Source organism: Durio zibethinus, chromosome 17 (genome assembly GCF_047325235.1).
Source record: "Durio zibethinus cultivar Kanyao isolate XHJ-2024 chromosome 17, ASM4732523v1, whole genome shotgun sequence".
In the NCBI taxonomy this organism is placed as follows: Eukaryota; Viridiplantae; Streptophyta; class Magnoliopsida; order Malvales; family Malvaceae; genus Durio; species Durio zibethinus.
In genome coordinates, this window is record NC_143178.1 from 10,113,514 (window position 1) to 10,136,035 (window position 22,522).

A 22,522-nucleotide genomic window follows, 5' to 3' on the forward strand; every position below is an offset into this window, starting at 1 on the left:
AGATAGTTCGAAAAGGAGTGTCTGGATAGAGAGAGCGGACTTCAACATCAGTAGGCTTGTCCAAGCTCAAGGTTTTTTGGCAGCCATTTTTGAAAAATATCACGAGTTAGCGCAGCAACCACGCTCTGTGGAATCCGCATTTCTGCACTGTTAGGCCAGAAAATTAATGCTTAATGGGGCCATCCTTGAAGAAATCAGGTTACGTGTACCAAAACTTCTAAGAAATGTGAAATTAAGATAAAACCTTCGGCCCTGTGGAGCAGAACTTCTGTAATGGTGACCCTAGGAAGCATGCAGCCGATCTTCTCCTCCAATAGTGAAGCCATCTCGTTCATGTTTAGTAGGATGCTTGGAGGCTGAAAATGGACAGTTTTGTTGAGTGTTCGATCATCGTTTATGCACATCATAGTGAACTTTCCGATATCAGTTCCCGCCACAAAGTATGCTTTGCATTCAACACAATATGGTTGAATTAATGCCTATTTAGATAATGTAGACGAAAAATGATGAACAAACGAGAACAATATTTATTCAAAATTCTAAAAATGATGGTGAATTGCACAATCAAGTTTCCTTCATTAAAACTTTTGGTCATAGACTTTATTTTTACTACTAAGATTTAACGCAAAGATGCTGCCAAGTATGTGCATGCAAAACTCAATTAATTCTTTTTCGTTTGTTTGTTTTTCATTTTAAAAATAGCAAACTGTTGAGGAGTAGGTTGGAACTGGGCAGTGCCGCTCTCAATGACTGGTTTGCTCAATTATTAGAAGGGTAGTGCTATTTCTTTGACCAGTCCAACGTCAGAAAAATCAAGAGCAACATCCCAAGTCCAATATCTTTGTTCTAATAAACCAGTAAATCTATTTGGAGGCAATAAATCTGACGGTGGTCGTGTCTTGAGAATAAACTTTATATACCAATTAGTTGGGATTTCTTCTCTTTCCGATTAGTTTTTAAGAAAGAATTATAAGTATTATGATTTGAATTTAGATTTATTGAATTATTTTTTAAAAGAGATTATATGAATTAATTGAATTATGTTCCACACTATTTAAAAAAAAAACAAATGAAAATTGTAAATATTTGTCATTTTTTTTTTAATTTATTAAATCATACTCAGTTTGAAAACCAAAAATCATAATTGACAGGATCAAATGTTTAAATTTACCAAACTCAAACATGACAATTTCAGTTCTGAAAATTTGTATTAACTCTGTTTTAATGTGATGTTTCAAGCAGCTAATAAATGCCAACTCTTTGCGTTGGGGGTTGAAAGGAAGCAGAGGTTTAGATAAGTGTTAGGAGAGGATGCTCATGTGATAATGTGCTACCTAACCCAACATATCAGTCAATTGCCTCTTTGCTACACTTGACAATTAAACTGAGTAACCGACTAGTGGCTCAACAACAACAAAGAAGAAGCAAATATCATTCTATCAGCTTGGGAATGTAAGGGAGAGGTTCATTGATTCTTACGACTTTTCCTCTTAATTGGGCCATTAAAATTAGATCCCTCAGACACTCACAAATTTTCCAAGTAGCCAAGCTGCAAATCCTATGAAGAAGTGGGTTAAACTCCTACAAATTTATTAATGTAAATCATTAAACATATTCTTTACCTATTTCTTTTCGGCATTTAAGAAAAAAGTGTGGTGCATATATTTATGGTATTTACATTTTGACTAAAACTTTTTACCGATAAATGATAATATGATCATTGATTTTTATGATATCATACTGTTTATGCATGGTAGAATTTTTTTTTCTTTTTTCGGATATGTGTCCGTTCCTTCAAATTTAGTAGAAATATCCATTATGGCTATCCAAGAAGGTTCAAAGCAAATTTTGGAGGAAAAGTCACTGAGGGAGATATGTTTTGAATGAAATAATTGCATTAAGCAAATTAAAAGTAGATATCATTATATTGACTACTAAAAGGGTTGGGAAAATATTACTTGGGCAGATTTTTAGGTTTGTTTTAGGCTATTTTGAGGAGAAAAACGGCTCAAGATTTTTAAGTAGAAATACTTAGGTAAAATTAGTTGTTTTTTAGTTAGATTTCTTCAAGATTTGTGGCGCTTGACTTAAATTAAGATTGTTAATGCCGAAAACCGTGACCGATGGCAAGTGTCAACCAGCAGCCAACGGCAAATAAATTATGTGAGCTGCTGGGCTAGGACCATTTTCAATATGTTTTCTTTTTTCACTTTATAACACTTTGACTAAGTGCCCATTTTTATCATTGTTTGTCCATTTATTTACTTACTGTGTTTCGGGATTTGCAATATTTCAAAAACTCATGTCCCTATTTCCTGTGACCTAAACTCTCACAGTCTCTTCCTCTATCAGAAAAAGCCAGCAAAATGGCGAGGGAGTAGTAGGTAGGCACAGAATGCACTAATTTACTTTTAAAAATATAAGATTGCTAAGGAGATCTGCCACCCAAACTAAGAAAATTCACCAGTATTTATCTTTTTCAACAACCCAGAAAAACCACTAATTAACTCAAATTGTTTGCTTTGCCAAACTCAACCAATGACAAGAATTATATAAGTTGCAGGCAACATTCATTTCAACCATTCAAAACATTTCCCTGTTCTCAACTCTAAATGAAAAATAGATTAAACTCAAGTAAACAAATACAAGCAATCTATGTATGCCTTTGATACGATAAGATAAAGTGTTATAAAGTGTACATATATATATATACACACACATTCATATACATATATATCATATATATATCATATATATATATATATACATATATATCAGAGACATTAGCTTCAAAAAGACACCCATGTGGGGGGTTAATTATTTAATTACTCAAATGAAAGATTAGGGGACATTGAATTTCTTGAGAAAACTAAAGTCTCAGGGTCAAGGCATCGATCCTTCTTATACCATTTGTCTATACTATATTGTTTTCAATTACCAACCACATTAAAGTCAAGATAAAAAAATAACAAGAAAGAAAGAAAAGCAGGCTGAGGTACCTTTCACAGTGCCGCTGAGGTACCTTTCACAGTGCCATCACCGTAGATTTGGAACCTATCAAGGGGTGGGAGCACATCTGCTGGGTAAGTGTTGTCATGGTAAGGCCAGGCAGCAATGGAATTGTAGCATACGGAAGTGTCAGGAATCCCAGACATCTCTATCTGCCTCCTTATCCTCCTCTTTTGGTCATACATCGTTAGCGCTGGCTCCACTGGGTCAGCCCAGTCTATGTCGTGCCCGAATTCTGACGGTAAAAACCTCTGCAAATATTTCAGGCTTTGATAAAAGATCACAAAGATAATGCTAGCTATAGCTTCAATTGACATTTCAAATGAGTTTTTATCTTAGGTCGGTTTATAGGATAACAAAGTATGAATGTTAGTTGTTTTTTGTAGCATACACCTAGACAGTGTCAACATTCTTAATAGCCCCTGTCAGATTGAACTGGTCCAAGATGCTCTCCCCTCCCACTGTAGATATTACAACTTCTATCTTATATTCTCTCAAAACCTTCTCCATTAATTCTTTGTCCATGATAGAACCCTGTTACAACATTTTTGACGCTCATAGTTTTTTACAAAGGATATAAGAGTTTGAGAATAAAGGAAAAAGTAACCGGTCGAATTTATGTATATATATATATATATGTGTGTGTGTGTGTGTGTATGTATGTGTAAAAATGTATGAAAACATAAAGATAAGTATGCATGAAGAGATGTTGAGGAAGAATAGTACATACATAAACAATGGTGGCTCCTTTGTCTTGAAGAAACTTGATGGTGGATGCTTTGGAGGGAGAGTTCAAACGAGACCGGACCATGATGTATGTAGGACGGCCTAAGTCTAGGCCAGCTTCGGTAACGAACCGGCCTATAAACCCACCCAAACGGATAACTATGGTCCTACTGGTCTGCGATACATTTGGAGAGGAACCATTCAAGTTTTGTTAATTTCATAATGTTTGGTTTTATTTTAAGCTTACAAATTTAGGCGCATAAAGGCAAACGGAAATAAAAATTAATAATAACAACAATGGGAGAGCGAGGAAAGATGCGAGTAAAATTCATATCGACTTGTGTTTAAGTAGAGGTAAGCACTATACAGCAGACAGCCAACGCAATGGCGCAAATTAATTGCAATTGTAATAACATCTGCCTACACATATAAATCCAATTTTTATTAGGTAGTTAGTAATTTGAAGAGAGAAGATAAAATTATAGATAATGAGATTTAAATTTTATACTTGTCAGATGTTTTAAACTTTATTTTCATTAAATTTAAGTAAAGGTGAGTGACATTTTTTTAATTAATGACAACCTTTCAAGTATTTATTTAACTCATTACTTCTAAATTGTTTCCTTTTTTAGTTTTAGAATTCGTTTCCGGAAACGTAATAAGAAGCAATTATACCATATAATTTTTTGGGAGCAATTAATTTATTTATACTGGTTATGTACTCATTGTACAGTATTATATATTTTTTATTATTTTATACAGTTAAATTTCGTGTATAAAAATATGGTTGTGTCTATTATTTTGTAGATTAAAAAATTAAGGTCCGTTTGGTTTTAAAAAATAGAACCATTTTCTATTTTTCTTTTCATGAAAAATAAAAAATATAAGTGAAAATATGTTCGGAAAATAATTTTTAAAAAATGAAAATTTTCTTAAGTCAAAATTAAAGAACACAAAAAAAGATGATTTCATTGTTTTCAATGAAAACACTTTGGAGAAACGGAGAAAGTGAAAACACGGGGATTTAAGAATTTTTGCCATTTTGAGACAAAAAAGCAAATGACATGGGTTTGAGTTGTGCCATCCACAAAAATGCCTTTTTAATTTCGTTTTGGTGTTGTCCCATCTTCTTCTTATATTGTTCTCTCTTCTTCTGCTCTCTATACTCGACTCAGAGCCCCCAACAGAGTTTGTTGCCATCTTTTGTCTTTTCTTTTTCACTGGTTTTCCATTGCCTTTTCCTCTTTGTTCTTTTAAAGTAAGTGGAAAAATTTAGTCATCTGAACGTTGAGAAGTTCTTTGACCAAGAGTTATGGACCAGGTATTTGGGGTTGGTAACTCATCTAGAAAATTTCTTATAAAGCAAAATACAATCCAAATCCAATGTCTGAAATAAGTAGTGAAAAGCTTCGGCATGAAATGAGATGAATTTCATTCAAAATTCCCATTTCAATGGAATATTAAAGCTTTTATTATTTAGTTGAATCCCCTATTTGGTAGGATGTTACTTCTTCATTTCTGTAAAGGGACCACACTCTTTCATTTATCTCTTTCATAACTGTGAATCTTATTTTATACAAAGCCATGACAATTCTGATAGTAAAAATGTACTATGGCTATTTAAAAACAACATAATAAGAAACAAACAGCTTACTCGTTTCAACATGCAGTTAAAAAAAGGCTTCACAATTTTAACAACTTATCCTGATCAACTAAAACATGTACAATATAAGTTTGGACTCGAGAACAAACATTTATTAGTGTTACTTATAAAAATAAAAATCTCTCTTTGCCACCATCTTTGCAACTCAAACTCACATGAAATGTAACTTTCGTAAGAAGAACCAAACCTATTTATTCAAACTCAATTCACTCTTCGTAACTCAGATAAACAAAGATTTCATAAACAATGGAAGGGCGGAAAAGAGAGATAAGTAAGAGAAGACAAAAGGAAGAGAGGCTCTGCTCACCAGCAACAAAGCTGGTACCTCTGCAGGAAGAAAATATATAGATTGAGATCTTTTTGAAAGTCAGGGAAAGAAAAAAGAAGGGGAGGGGTTTTGCATGGTTGAAAGCGTTCATTATGCTATCCAATATATTATATTTTATTTAGTTATCATTTTTTTTTTCAAAGTAAAGATACGAAACACATTTTCACAATTTTTATGTTTGAAAATAAATTTTCATTTTAATGTACCAAACATTTTTTTAAAAATTCAAAAAACAAAAAAATAAAAATTATTTTTTAAAAATAAAAATACAAATACAAAATATTTTCTATAACCAAACTGAGCCTTAATCTCTCATTTTTTGTAAACACTATAAAAATAATAAAAATAACAAAATGAAAACAAGTAATAGTAGTCAGGGAAGAATGATTGTTAGGTATTGGTTAAGATGTAGTTTGACAGTGATCACGTCCTTAAAGGGTAGATAACACCTTTTCATTTCGGATTTTGGTTTCTTCTAGTCAACTTAGCAAACAACTAGGGTTTCTAGCTACTCAAAGAGTAATTATTAATTCAATATATCGATATTTTAAGTAAACAGTACAATTAGTCTATGAATTTTAAGTGAAATATCATTTAGATTCTCCTATTATCAGAAGTTACTTGTTGGTTTTTATATTTATAAAATCATGTCTTTTTGTCATTGTTTTCATCAATTGAAACATTAAGTGTCATTGGATGTTTGCCGTTGAAGGAAAGATGACCAATAAAGTTATTGCTCCATCTACAACTTAATAACCCTAAAGAAATAAAAAACACAGTGGAAAAGCACTTTTCGAAACACTTCAGGAAAGACCAGGGTCCATCTCTTGTATTCTTCTATGTATTCCCAAACATCGTTACCCCTAGCTAAGCTCTTCAATTAGAAGTATCATTTTCAGAGAAGGAAGTGTTGGATGCAATTATGTCTTGCGATGGGGATAAAGCTCTAGGTCCAAACGGTTTCAACATGAATTTTGTGAAAAAAGTGGAACCTCCTAAAGTTGGAAATCATGGAGTTTTTTCAAGAGTTCTTCAACATTGAAAAGCTCACGAAACGGATTAACGGCTCCTTTATGGCTCTATTGGCAAAGAAATACTGTGTGGAATTTCTAAACGACTTTAAGCCAATATCATTAATAGGGAGCATTTACAAAATCCTATAAAACGCCTTGGCCAATAGATTGAAACAAGTAGTGGGTTCTCTCATAAGTCCCTCCCAATCAACCTTTTTGGAAAGTCGCCAAATTATTGACAACATCCTTATTGCTAATGAGATTATTGACAGTCTCAAAAGATTAGCTAATGGACGTGTTCTGCTCAAGTTAGACTTTGAGAAAGCTTTTGATAAAGTTAGCTGGAACTTCTTCCTGCACATTACGAGTCTTATAGGCTTCGGGAATAAATGGATTGGCTCGATTAAAAGTTATATCTCTTCAACATCAATATCAATTCTGATTAACGGATCCTCAACTAGTCCTATTGCAATGCAGAAGGGTCTTTAATAAGGTAATACCCTATATCCGTTCTTGTTTATAATGGTTGCAGAAGCGCTGAGTCTTCTTCTTAGTAGGGCTGTAGACTTGGAGCTTATTAGAGGAATAAGTGTAAAGAATAGCGGTCAACAGATATCTCATCTCCAATTCATAGATAACACAATTATTTTCTATCAATCCAATTTTGAGCATCTTTTTATGATCAAAAGGATCATCTGGTGTTTCCAGCTAGCAGGGCCTAAAGTCAATTTCTCAAAAAGTGCTCTGATCGAAGTTAACATTGATTCACAAACTCTACTGGAATGGCCTAGTAACATTCATTGCAAGATAGAACATTTACCCACAAAATACCTGGGGCTTCCTTTAGGCACCAATCCGAGGCTAATAACTACATGGCAACCAGACATTGAATCGTTCAGGAATAGGCTAAGTCAATAAAAGAGTAAGCTTTTATCTTTGGGTGGGAGAATTACTTTCATTAAGTCAATTATAGCTAACCTCCCAATATATTTATGTCCATTTTCAAAGCTTTAAGAGGGGTTCTATTAGAATTGGAGAAAATGGAAAGATAGTTTTTGTAAGGAGATTCAGAGAATAAAAAGAATATGAGACTGGTGAACTGGAACTTAATATGTAGAAGTAAGTATTATTGAGCGTTGGGTATCTCTAAAATGCTTCATTGTAACCAAGCCATGTTGTTGAAATGGCTTATGAGGTTTGGTAATGAGCAAAAAGCTTTATGAAAGGTTGTAATCTGTACAAATATAATTTCCCTGTTAATGATTTGTGGCTTGCATCCTGTCCTCCTCATTCACTTTCTCGGATATGTAGTAATATTTAAAACACATAGGATGGGGATATTTTACTAACATTACACAATCTAGTCTATGTTTCTATGCAGGTGATGGTGCAAATATTCATTTTTGGAGCGATAAATGGATTCAAGGACTATCATTGAAGTTGGTTTTCGGAAGGATGTACTATTTGCCATTAATAAAAATGGTTTCATTAAAGATTATGGTGAATGGGACAGGCACAAATGAAGATGGCAGATCCTCCTCCGACGGAACCTTTTTGATTGGGAAATAGAATTTTTGAGGCAGTTTACAGCTCTACTCAATTCTGTGACACTTTGTAACCAAGCTCAAGACTATCTCATATGGGCGTATACGACTAAGGGCGTTTATCAACCTAAATCCTTTCGCAAGTAGTTGGAGAAAGTCACATATATTACTGTCTTTACGGAAAAACACATTTGGAAAGGTATTGCCCCACCCAAAGTAGAAGTCTTTTGTTAGAAAGTTTTAAAAGGTGGCATTCCTATGATAAAAGTGTTGCATAAACGAGGATGCTTGATGAACATAAAAAATAAATGTTCCTTTTGTGGTGAAACGGAATCTATAGATCACCTTTTTGTCTTTTGTAACCTGACATATATTGGGCCTGAAACAATAATTACAACAATATAGAAGTAATATATCGCAATAAATTCATAGTAATAGATAATAATCAATAATCAACAACACAGGAAAAATAAAGTACATACCAAGATTTACATGAAAAACCTTTCAATGTAAAGAACAAAAATCATAGACTATCAGAAAAATCTCTACTATCAACTAATAAATATACAAAGTTTTTCTCTAACTAAAACTAGAGTTAATCAACAACTAGAAAGATAATTAGAAAAATCTCACCAAATAAGTGACTCAACAAATACACCTTGAATTTGTTCATAGAGAATTTCAAATCCGATCTTCACTGTTCAAAACGTAGAACTCTGAGTTATAAATTTATTGACAAAATTTCAGCTCAATTGGACCACAGATCGATTTCTGTTCAACCAATTCTCTCTTCTCCTTTTTCTCTCTATTTTCCTGGCTTCTTTTTTCTCCTTTCTTTTCTTAGTTTACAACGCCACCTTCTTTTTTTCACCTTAAAATAACCTCACCTCTTTTTATTAAGTAGCTAGGGCTCTCTTAAAGAAGCCTAAAAACACAAGGCCCATGGCTTTTGAATAGTAAAAAAACCTGTGAGATTGGATCCCACTTTCCTAACAATCTCCCTCTCCAACCCCATTAAGAGGAGATTCATCACCATAGTAGTTTTATTTAGAATTTACCTTGGCCAAGGAACCCATTCTAATCAAGTTACTATAAAGCTCAAGCTTCTTCTTGGGAAGTATCTTAGTCAATATATCTACTACATTCTCATCTGTGTAGACTTTCTTTAATAGCATCTGTTGTTTTTTAATCACTGAACATAACTGGTAATATCTAACATCAATATGCTTGGTTCTAAAATGGTACATAGCATTCTTACTCAAATCTAAAGCACTCTGGCTATCACAGAACACCGTATACTCTTTCTGATTCAACCCCAATTCAAGAAAAAAAATTTCATCTTAAGCATTTCTTTACCTGCTTCAGTTGCTACAATATACTCAACTTCTGTAATTGACAAAGTAACACATTCATGTAACTTAGACTGCCAAGACACAGCTCTTCCTACAAAAGTGAACAAATACCTTGAAGTGGATTTCCTACCATCAAGATCACCTGCCATGTTAGCATCAGTAAACCCTTCTAGAACTGATTATGAAACTTTATAACTCAAGCACAGTTTTGAAATGCCCCTCAAATATCTAAAAATCCATTTCACTGCTTTCCAATGAACCTTTTTTAGATTAAAAAGAAATTTGCTCACTACATTAATTGCATGAGCAATGTTAGACCGTATGCAAACCATAAGATACATCAAAGAACCGACTGCAAAAGAATAAAGAATACTAGACATAGCTAGTTGCTCTTCTTTAATTACCAGACAAGATTTTTTACTCAAATAAAAATGGTTGGTAAGTAGACTGCTAACTGATTTAGCATGTTGCATGTTAAATCTACTAAGCACTCATTCAACTTGTTTTTCCTATGACAACCACAGCTTTTCAACTCTCATATTCTAGATAATATCCATACCGAGAATCTACTTTGCTAGACCTAAATCTTTCATGTCAAAAGACTTAGACAATTATTCTTTCAACCTACAAACCATATTAGCATCTTGTCCGACAATTAATATATCATCAATATATAATAAGAGAATAATGAAGTTACCATTAGAAAATTTTTTGATATACACACAAGGATTTGCTACCATTCTTTTATAATTATGGTTCACCATAAAAGAATCAAACTTTTTGTACCACTATCACAAAGCTTGTTTCAAGCCATAAAAGCTTTTTTTTAGTTTGCAAACTAAGTGCTCTTTCTTTTTCACTTTAAAACCCTCAAGCTGATTCATATAAATATCTTTCTGCAAGTCACCATGCAAGAATACAGTCTTAATATCAAGTTGCTCAAGCTCAAGATTCAAACTAGCTGCTAATCTTAGTACCACTCGAATGGAACCCATCTTCATAACTGGAGAGAATATCTCATCAAAATCGATACCTGATTTCTGAAAAAAAAAATTTTCCCATCAATTGAGCTTTGTACCTCATTAGCTTGTCACCATCTTTTTTCAACTTGAACACTCATTTATTTTTCAACGACCTCTTCTTTTTCGAAAGTTTAACAAGATTATAAGTACTATTTTTTTTGTAATGACTCCATCTTTTTTTTCATTGCCTTTAACTAGTGCTCTTTATTCAGAGTAGCTTGCATATCTTGAAAGCTCTCTAGTTTTTCCTCACTAGTAACTAAAATAAAATCTAAATTTGGATACTTGATAGATGACATGTGCTCTCTAATGGATCTCTTAGGCTAAAACTCTACATCACCTAATGCCGAAGGTAGCTCCCCTTGCTCAACACTCTCAAGTGGAGAGGATTACTTTTCTTGCTCAAAACTGATTGCATCTGGCTCATCACTAACTGTGACTGGCTCATTCATATCCCCAAGTTCTGTTTCTTAGTCATTTTCATCATCTGTGACTCTTTCTTATGAAACCCTTATCGATGTTGAAACATCATACTTAATAATAACCCTTGTAGTTTTCTTATTTTTCTCGAGATCTGCTATGGTTTCTTTTTTATAGAAGACCATATCTTTACTTCTGATTATCTTTCTCTTCATTGGATCCCATACCTTATAGCTAAATTCTTCACTAGCATATCCTACAAACACACTATGTGACTTTACTGTTAAGCTTTGACTTCTATTTTTTTAGTATATACATGAATACTTTATACCCAAAAATTTTTAAGTGAGAATATGAAGTATCTTTCTCTGTCTACATTCTTTTTAGAATGTCAAAGCCCAAAGGAACTGATGGTGATATGTTAAACAAATAACAAGCTATATTGACTACTTCACCCCATAATGGCTTTGACAATTTTACCATTCTTAACATACATCTAACTTTTTTCACAATGGTGCAGTTCATCCTTTCAACTACACCATTATGCTACAATATTTCAAGTTCTATCATCTCATGCTTGATCCCATACTTTGAACAATACCTTTTAAAGTCTTTGGATATGTATTCTCCACCATTATCAGTTTAAATATACTTCAAAGGTAGCTCTGTCATCCTTTCCACTATAACATGAAATTTTTAAAAATACTGTAATACTTGACTTTTGTTTTTCAACATATACACTAAAATCTTATGTAAAGCATCATTAATAAAAGTAATAAAATATTTGTTACCTCCTAATGACTCAACCTTAATGAGATCACATACATCAAAATAAATCAATTCTAATCTATTTTCTTTTCTTTGAAAATTCTCATGAAAAAAACTCTACGATGCTTACCAAACAAACAATGATCACATGAATTGAGAAACATATGTTTAGTCAAAAAAATGAAAGATTGCCTTGTCAAAATCGGTAACCCCTTCTCGCTCATATGTGCTAGCCTCTTGTGCTATAAGTTTGCCAAAGTATCATCCATAATGACATTTATCTGGTTGCCATTCAATTACATCCATGTCTTATACATTATGCAGCATAGTTTTTTCATTACAACTACTATAGATCATTTGAGAAGTTTTCACTATCCATTCTTTTGTTGACTCTCATATCCTTCCTTATCAAGGATATTAATAGCAAGTACGTTCATTCTCATATCTGGAATGTGTCTAACATCCCTCAAAGTTAACATGCAACCCATGCTAATTTGTATAACAATGTCACCAATCTTAATAATTTATGACATACTCTTGTTTTTCATCTTGGTGTAACTAAAGTCTCATACTTTGTAAGTTGTAAACAACTCCCTCTTAGGAACACAATGATATCCGATTCCTATGTCAACTATCCACTTAATGCTGGGATCACCAATATGATTACAATCACCAAGTGTATAAATCAAAATAACTGAATCACTATATGAATTCATTGCTGCAACATTGCCATCATCTGAACTCTCACCTTTATCATCTTTTTGCTTTTGTTTCAAGATTTTACAGTATCATTTTATATGACTTGTTTTACCATAATGAAAGTACTTCACTTTGTCTCTGAACTTGGATTTATGTTTAGACTTACTATGACCTTTTGAGTTTTGATCTCTGTCAATGTTTCTACCCCTATTCTATGTGACTAGAGTTTGATTTGTAAGGTTGAATCTTTTCACCTTTGTTTCTTCATTAAGCATACTATCATTTATCATCTCTAATGTCACCTTTTAATTATAAGCTGAATTAAGAACAGTTACAACTAGAGTATTCCAGCTGTCTGGTAATAAATAAAAAAAAAATATATCTTCATTTTATCATTCATCTTAAGCTTTATAATAGTCATCTGATTAAATATATCTTGAAAATCACTTAAGTACTCTATAATCAATCGTTCACCCTTGTACTGTAAAGTTGCAAGCCTTTTAACAAGCATAGCTTTATTCATACCTATTTTTCTTTCATACAATGCTGTCAATTTTTTTCACACAGTAAAGACATCTATCTCCTGCGCTACATGATGAAACATGTTGATATCAACCTATTTTCTAATTGTAGTCAGCATTTTTCTACCTAACTTTTTTTAGCTTTCATCTTTCATATGTGCTAGTTTAGTCGAATCACCAAATACTAGCTCGTACAAATTTTTACAGTATAAATGATCGTCCATCATAAACTTTCAAATTAAATAATTTGATGTTATTAATTTTATTATAAAATATGTATCACCCTCAATGATCTCAAATAAAATTTACTTCTGTCTTGAGCTGCTTTTGTATCGATGTCTTTAAATAACCTTCACTTTGATATCACTTGTTAGGCTTGAAACAATAATCACAACAATGCAGAAGCAATATATTATAATAAACCCACAATAATAAAAAATAATCAATAATCAACAACGTAAAAAAAATAAAAGCACACCAAGATTTAAGTGAACAACCCCTCTAGTGTAGAGAAAAAAAATCACGGACCACTAGAAAAATCTTCACTATCAAATAATAGATATACAAAGTTCTTCTTTAGCTAAAACTAGAGCTAATCAACAACTAGAGAGATAATTAGAGAAATCTTACTAAATAGGTGACTCAACAAATACACTTTGGATTTGTTCCTAGAGAGTTTCAAAATCGATCTTCACCATTCAGAATGTAAAACTTTGAATCATAAATCTGTTGATAAAATTTCAATTCAATCAGATCATGGATCGACTTCCGTTCAACTAAATCTCCCTTATCTCTTTTTTTTTCTATTTTTGACTTTTTTTTTCTCTTTTATTTTCTTGATTTATGGTGCCACCTTTTTTTTTCACATTAAAATAGCCCCACCTTTTTTATTTTAAATAGTTAGAGCTCTCATAAGGAAGCCTAAAAACACAAGGTCCATGGCCTTTGAATAATCAAGAAACCCATTGGGCTGAACCCAATTTTCTAACAACATAAAAAATCTAGTGTAAGTGTTGTAATTAGTGAGACATTTCATAACCTATTCCTAGTTCGCTTAATGATTTTCTTGATTCTTGAAGTTACCTTACTGTTAAAAACAACATCAGATCATATGGGATACATTATTCTATAAAGTAGTTTGGTTAATCTGATTCACTTGAAACAAAAAAGTCTTCAAGCAAAAAACCAACGCAATTGACAACATCTTCAACTTGATTTATACAAAACTTGCCTAGTGGATGAGTGTTAAATACCCAAATCTAAACCTTTTGTCATTGATTTGTGTATCCAATTTTCAGAGCATATCCATTCCCCGATGTAAACAAGAAAGCTAAAAGAATGTTGAATGGTCTTCTTTCTTTGAAAGGGTCTACAAAATCAATATAGATGGATCAACTTTTGATAAGCCTAGTCTTACAAAAATATGAGGTATTATCCACGACTAGAGAGGAAAATATTGTTAATGTTTTCTAAAACTGTTAGAGTCAAGGACTCATACTTGGTAGATCTACTAGCAGTAGTCGAAGCTCTCATTATTGTGGCTAACACCAACATTAACCTCTCTCTAGATATTGTAGACACCGAATTTGATCCAGGCCCGGATCAATTGGGCCTGGTTCAAATAAGTAAGTCTATTTTCTTTTTTTTCTTTATTTTATTTTTATTTTTATTTTTATTTTTTTTGTATTTTACATTTTTATTTTATTTTTATTTTTATTTTTATTATTGTTTATATATATATTTCTTTTATTTTTATCTTAGGTATTTACTTATTTATTAATATGTATATATCTTTATTATTTTTTTTCCTGTTAATATTTATGTATATCAGATTATGTATTATTTGTTATTTAATTTTAATTTATTTGTTAATTTTTTTGATTTATCTGATTTATTTTCATTTGATTTTTTTATATTTATTTTTTATATTTATTTGTTTATTTATCCGACTGAAAATTGGATTGGGATTCAATCAGAAGAGTCCATGTTGGATTCAATGATTGAATCTCGATCCAAAGAGAAATTGGGATTGATCATAAACTCTTCTGATCAATCCCTATAAAAGGGATCCTCAAGAACACAGAAAACATAGAAAAACAGTGAGGAAAGAAGCTACTGGTTAAGAGAAAAAGGCATATATAAGAGATTTGAAGGTTAAGAAAGGTTAAGAAGTGTTAGAACAGATTTAGGAATCGAAAACAAATTTTTTGGAGATTTTTAGTGAATTTTTTTCTGGAAATTTTTGGAAAATTTCCAAATTCTGGTGACTTTTTCGACGTACATTGAATTTTCTGGTGAAGATTTCGGCCAAGTTTGAAGTTTTCGACCAACTTCTTAGTTTTTGGTAATGTTTTCAAAAACCTATCAGTTTTTTTATGAACTTTCGACGAAAAACCCAAATTCTGACGAAATATTTCAGAATCTGATGAATATTCAATCGGAGTTTTTCAGGCATTTTAGAGAGAATGGAGAGAAAAGAAAGTAAGAGAGAGAGGGAGAAGGTTCAGTCTGCTGAAAAACGAAGGAATCAGCCTTATATACCCTCTCAAAATGATACCGTTTTTGCGTTAAATAACCCAAAGGATCCGTGCATTTTACCAAGACCCGACCCGACCCGAGCATTGATCTTCTTTTTGACCCGCGCATGTTTTACCTCCTCGAGTCGTTAGTCGAGCTGAGCCGACGTCCTGAGTCACTTTTCTGAGCCGTTTTTCTTCCTTGAGCCAAGCCGAGCCGAGTCGTTCTCCGAGCCGCTCTAGGTTTTTTTTTAATTAATTAATTAATTAATTTATTTATTTATTTGTTTTTTTATATTATTAGATTAGGTTTATTTAATATTCTTTTATCTTTATTTTATTTTTATTTTTTTTACTTTTCTTTATTTTTTTATTATTTTCACTTTTATTTTGTTTTATTTTTTTTAAATAAAAATAAAAAAAAAATTTTAGGAAAAAGTTGAAAGTATCAATTTTTCTTAAAAATAAATTTTCAAAAAAGGGTTTTTTGAGGAAAAGTTGAAAGTATCAATTTTTCTTGAAAATCAAAGTTTTCAAAAAATATTTTTGAAAAAAATTGAAAGTATCAATTTTCCTCGAAAATAAAAGTTTCCAAAAAATATTTTTGGAAAAAATTGAAAGTATCAATTTTTCTCGAAAATAAAAGTTTTCAAAAAATATTTTTTGGGGAAAAGTTGAAAGTATCAATTTTCCTCGAAATTAAAGTTTCAAAAGAATATTTTTGGAGAAAAGTTGAAAGTATCAATTTTTCTTAAAAATAAATTTTCAAAAATAACTTTTTGAGAAAAAGTTGAAATTTTCTTAATTTTTTGCATACTCTTGAGGTGAGAAAATTTTCTCAATTTTTTGTTAAAAGTATTAGAGTCAATTGAGAATAATTTTCAATAATTAATTACTTGGTAAAATTTTAAGGCTCATTGGATAACACAAATTTAAGCTGGTACCATCTTTTGATGGGCGTTGTGAGGGTGCTTTAACCTTCCTCACACGTAACTGAACTCCCGAACCCTATTCTGATTAGTAGACCTGAACCTATTCTTTTAGGGACCCTTAAACTTAGGTGTTCCCTGAAAGGACAGATTCCTTAGGTGACCAATCGTACCTAGATAAAAAAGATTGGTGGCGACTCCTAAAAGTCAATGTCTAGCGATAGATCCCCGGATCTAGATGTTATGACAGCTTGGCAACTACACTGGAGACTTTGAGAGTCAGGCCAGCAAATAATTTATGTTATCCAAAAGCCTAATAAAATTAAACCTTTTTGTATATATGTGTTATTATTCATTCATGTTTATTTACCTTGTTAATTATGTCATTCATATACATGTGCATAACATGAGCTCTACACCCGAGTTTCGTCCCTCTAGGAGAGAGTAAAGTACCTATTGCTTTCGTGAGGTCTAATGCCTCCGTAGTGGCTAGCGAAATACTCCCACTCAAATTGAACCTTTTTCGCTTGTAGCCTATAATGGGTGAGGATTAGGGTGCCTTACTAGTCTGTAATGGACAAGGATGTAAGGAGCAATTTGAGGACCTTTAAATTTGACCTTAAAACCGCATATAGCGAACCTTAAGAGCACCTAACCTATAGATAGAGCCATTATTCTTCCCTTTTAGAATTGACTAAAAGCATATGATTCATCCTTTTTACTCTATGTGATGTTTAAATTTACTTAGTTATTTATTCTTTTTCTGGGTATACTAACCTTTTTCTTTTTTTTTTGCATTGGTTCATACGCATATCATAAAGTTGCATAAAGAACATTTGCTTGAAAAACGGTCTTCAACAAATTTTTTTCATGGACTCCACTGAACGACTAGTTTGTTCTTCATTCGTATTAGCACCTTGTGGGACACCCAATAAAGTAAGGGCCCAGTCAAAAAAGATTCAACTAAAGATGGAAGATTGCTTACCAATCGAGTATGATTCTATTCTGTCTCAAGAAACGTCTATCCTCCTCAAATAGAACAATCTAAAAGATTTGGTTGATATATGGAAGAAGATGAGTCCGTCAAAATAAGAGCAGTTTTGTTAGAGACACGGGTATATAGTACACCTTCTAGCAGTAGTTGTTGATGATCAACTAATCAGAGCTACAACATAATTTTGGGATCCTGCATACAAGTGTTTCATCTTTAATGAAGCTGATATAACTTCCACCATCGAAGAATATTCGATCTTGTTGGGTATACACCTCAAGACTCCTGACAAGATATATGTCAAAAAACATAAGGCAAGATTTCATAAAAGTCTGGCTCAACTCATGGGGATAGACAAGGAAATTATGGATTCTCATACAAAGAAAAAATAAGAACAGGTTTGCCTACCTTGGAAGTTTCTTCATGAGTTTTTGATGCAACATGCCAATGAAGATCGGGGGTTAGATATATTTGCCTTGGCCATATACGGACTGGTAATCTTTTTGAAAGTTTTGGGACATATTGAGATAACGGTGGTTGACTTCTTCGAGAGTGTGATCAATGGTTGTAATCTGTCAACGGTAATATTAGCAGAGACTATCAGATCTTTGAGTTATTATCATCGAAATGGAGGACGCCTCATAGGATGCATACAGTTATTGTACTTATGGATGAAAAGCCATTTTGAACAAAAAAATAGTGCTTTCTCGAAGCTTTATATCCGTAATCGTGTTTCGATTAAAGAATTCTAAAAAAATGGATGGTCAAAATGAAAGTCTAAACAAGAATGGATAACTTTCCTACAAAAGTTAAAAAGTGCCAGGGTGAGATGGTTGGCCCTATGGATGAATCGTGAGCCTATAATGTATCAATATGGGAATAGTACAGTGGTCCCACTTCTAGGTTTATGGAGAGTGACAAATTATGCACCACTCATAGTGAGAAGGTAATTTAGGGAAGAACAGTTCATTCCTGTGACTTATAGGCTTCATTAGTTAGATTTCTCTTACAGTGAGCCAAAAGCATTTTAGAGGATGAATGAAATGATTAAAGCATGGAAAAATCCTTGAAGAGTGAGTCCTGGACCATTTACTGATACAGTCACCCCAGGGTACTTGGTTTGAAGAACAAAAAGAAGACAAGAAATGGTATTCACTTATGAAATCTCTCAACCACCAACAGAAGAAAAACTCAAAGAGACACCATCAGAATTAGAGCTGACAACAAAAGAATTTGAGTCTGAAAAGGGTAAGTTAAAGCAAAAAATTCAGAAGCTTCAAGAAAAAAAAGCCTAGTGGAAAGATAGAGCCAAAAGTTATGAAGTTAAAGTTCACAAGATTGCTAGAGAACGTGATACAGCTATTGAAGATCTAACAAAGTTACACCAAGAGCACAAAAGGGTATGTGTAAGAGAATGGCCAAAGAGATAACCATTGTCGAGTTGATTGAGGAAAATACAAGATTGAAGCAAGAGTATGTTGAATTGAAAGAAGAAAGTACCGAAGCACAGGCAGAAATTAACATGCTAAACAGTTATTTGAGCAGGCTAAGTCAAAAGTTGGACGAACAAAGAGACCACATTGCTGCATTGGTTAGAGAACATAGAGAATTATCATACCAAGTCTGGTGTGGTAAAAGAGAGAACTTAGAAAGGTAGAAATACATTGAGCACCTAACGACCCAAATCTGTAAAAGGGTATGCAAGGCAAGAAAGATGGTGAAAGAGGCAGAAGCAATGAGACAAATGGTAACCCCAATAGGAGAATATGGATAGCGTCTGCTGAACTTCATCGAAGAAGCCAAAGCCCAGTATGAACAAATCAAACAATTTTATGGCTATAATTTTAGGATGATAAGCTCAATGTAGATAAAAGTTTTTTTGGAATAAATGAAATCTTTTAGTTGAATACCATTTTTGAGGCAAATGTTCTTTGCATACATGCATTTTTCATTCATTGCATTCTCATTCATTACACTTAACAAAGTAACCATGTGATAGTCATAGAAATTTACTAATTCTAAGATATGGTACTCAAGGTTCAAAGATAGCTCCATCTAGCGAAAACCCTACCCATCGATACAACATAAGATCCAGAACAAGGTAAATGGAGCAAAAAAATTCTAATAGATTTGAAAAGATGGAAAAGGCATAGGAGAAGATTAAAAGTGAGTTGAGCAAGATTTTGGATGCCTTAATAACCTGAATAAAGGAAAAGAAGTTGAAGAAAATACAAGCCAACAAGTTTCCCCGTTGCAAGAAGTGGCTGACCCTTTATATCCTCTAGGTTTTGGCCCACCTTAAGCCCAGTCTGCTCAAAAGGTCCCATAACAACACTTCACATATCCAACATATCTTGGAATACCGTCAGCTTCCAACCTAGGGCATTTTAATAGCTATGTAAATCCTGTCTTTACTGAAAAAGTAGCAAAACCAATTACTGATCTAGATAATTTAAAAGAGAAGGAGAAAGAGAAGATATGAGTGAAAACTCAATAAAGCTCTAAGATTAGTATGCTAGAGTAAAGGCTACGGGCTGTAGAAGAATTTAGTTTTTATGAGTCAGTTGATGCTGCTGGGCTCTACCTAGTCCCTAATGTGGTTATTTCTCATAAGTTTAAAGTACCAAAATTTGAAAAATATGACGGTACAAAGTACCTCAGAACTCACATCACAATGTATTACCAGAAGATGGCAGCTCATGCTCATGATGAAAAACTCTTAATGCATGTTTTTCAAGATAGCCTTACAGGCTCTACTGCCAGGTGGTATGTTCAGTTGGATAGAACCCGCATTCGCTCTTGGAGTGATATAGCACATGACTTCATCAGTCAATATCGACATATTATCGATTTGGCTCATGATCGTTTATCTTTACAGAATCTGGAAAAAAAAGGCAAACCAGTCTTTTAAAGAGTATGCCCAGAGATGTAGGGATATTGCTTCTTAAGTACAACCTCTTCTGACTGAAAAAGAGACTATAGTACTATTTGTTAGCACTTTAAAACTTTTATATTATGAAAAGATGATAGGAAATGCAATGAAACACTTTGTTGATATGGTAATTTTAAGAGAAATTATTGAGAGTGCCATCAAAAATGAAAGCTAGAAGGAAATGAAGCATCTAACAAGAGAGTCCCGAAGAAGAAAAAAATTGAAACTCAGGCTGTGAGCTTTGATAGACAGTAATTTGAAGGCTATCAACCCTACTCACCACCAGAATATCTGCCCTATTACCCTACTGTAAATAACACTTCCCTTCACCCATACCAACTATTTGTACAATCACCATACCTTCAAACATATCAAACCTCTCATAGACCTCAAAATACCATGTACAATCCTAACACTTAGCCTACACCAAAACTTTCAAATCGCCCAACTAACCCCATTGGTAGTTCACGGGAGCAACGAACTACCTATGAGAAACCTGTGTTTGACCCAATTCTAATGACTTATACAGAATTATATAAGGAGTTTATAATAGTCATTTGATTGCTTCAAGTAAATTGAAACCCCTCAAGTCACCTTACCCCAAGTGGTACGATCCCACAGCCCACTGTGACTACCATTATGGGATTGCTGGTCACTCCACTGAAAATTACACCACCCTGAAACATAAAGTGCAACGGTTGATCAAGGATGGAATGATTTGCTTTGACACGAGAGGAATGACTGCACCGAATGTTAGTGGCAATCTTTTATCGAATCATAATGTGAATGCTATAAGTGAAGAGCATGAGCGTTATGTGAAGGAAAGAGTGGCAGATATTAAGACACCTCTCAGCCAACTGTTCGATGTTTTACGAAGAGCTGACATGATACAACTAGTAAGTTCATATAGCTATTATGGAGCATATATAGCTGGTACTAGTTGTAAGTATCATAATGAGGTAATAGGTCATTCCATTGAGACCTGTGAACAGTTTCACCAAGAGGTGCAAAAACTCTTGGATTCACATCAGATGGAGGTCTATAAAGAAAGAGAAGACTTAAAGAATGTTGAGGTATACATGATTGATAGACCTATAAAACTGTTTTTAAAACCAGTGATAATTCAGTGTGGGAACAAACTGAAGTCAATCATAGATAAACTCATCCTTAGGCTAGTAACTTTTAAAGTCTCAATTTTTTTTTTGTACAAGGATGATAAAGCTGTACCCTAGAGATATGGTTGTGACACTATAGTTCAGGGGCAAGAAGAAGATGTCTCTAAAGCCGATGCTTTCAATATAACTGAGGTATGAGGCATTACTCAAAGTAGGAGGTATTACACTCCAAAAATGTTAAAGAAGGCTAGAAAGGAGAGAGTTAAAGAAGGAGAAAGATGAAATAATCCTGAAATAAAACCTAAAAAAGATCATCCGAAGCCAGTATCAAAAAGAGAGGTTTGTGAATTCCTGAAGCTGGTAAAACATAGTGAGTATTCAGTTGTGAAACAGTTGAATAAAATGCCAGCTCGAATCTCATTATTATCACTGCTGTTAAACTCAGAGCCACATCGAAACACCCTGTTGAAAGTGTTGAATCAGGCATACGTGACATATAACGTATCCGTTGAATATGTGAACCACCTAGCTGGAAATCTAGTCATGTCAAATCACATTTCATTCAGTGATGATAAGATTCTTTTGGAGGGAAAAAGAAATGCCAAGGCTCTGCATATCACAGTCAAGTACAAGAGCCATATCATAGCCAAAGTCCTTATCGATAATGGCTCTGCTATCAATGTCATGCCTATGTCAACTTTGGTAAGGCTACCCATTGATTACTCTCATATGAAGGACAATCAGATAATTGTGAGAGCCTTTGATGGGACCAGAAGAGAAATTCTAGGGGATATTGAGATGCCCTTACAAATTGGGCCATGCACTTTCAATGTAAAGTTTCAAGTGATGGATATCTCTTTATCCTACAACTGTCTATTAGGAAGACCATAGATTCATATGACAGAAGCTGTGCCCTCTACTTTACACTAAAAGATCAAGTTCAATGTAGAAGGTCAATCAGTAGTGATAGTTAA

At 33.2% G+C, this 22,522-nt stretch overlaps 1 protein-coding gene and 1 pseudogene across 2 annotated transcripts in view; one reads left to right on the forward strand and one right to left on the reverse strand.

Moving 5' to 3' along the window:
* Positions 1 to 8,486, forward strand: part of LOC111281629 (uncharacterized) — a 29,081-nt gene extending 20,595 nt beyond the window's left edge. The window contains exon 15 of one of the 2 annotated variants that reach the window (XR_016329198.1): positions 8,104 to 8,486. The gene's annotated coding sequence lies outside the window, so the exon portion shown is untranslated. Of the gene's footprint in view, positions 1 to 1,242; positions 1,379 to 8,103 lie in introns of those variants that run through there. The other variant, XR_016329197.1, reaches the window with a different exon arrangement.
* On the reverse strand, positions 93 to 9,784 carry LOC111274547 (leucoanthocyanidin reductase-like; annotated as a pseudogene).
* Between the last annotated feature and the right edge of the window lie 12,738 nt (positions 9,785 to 22,522).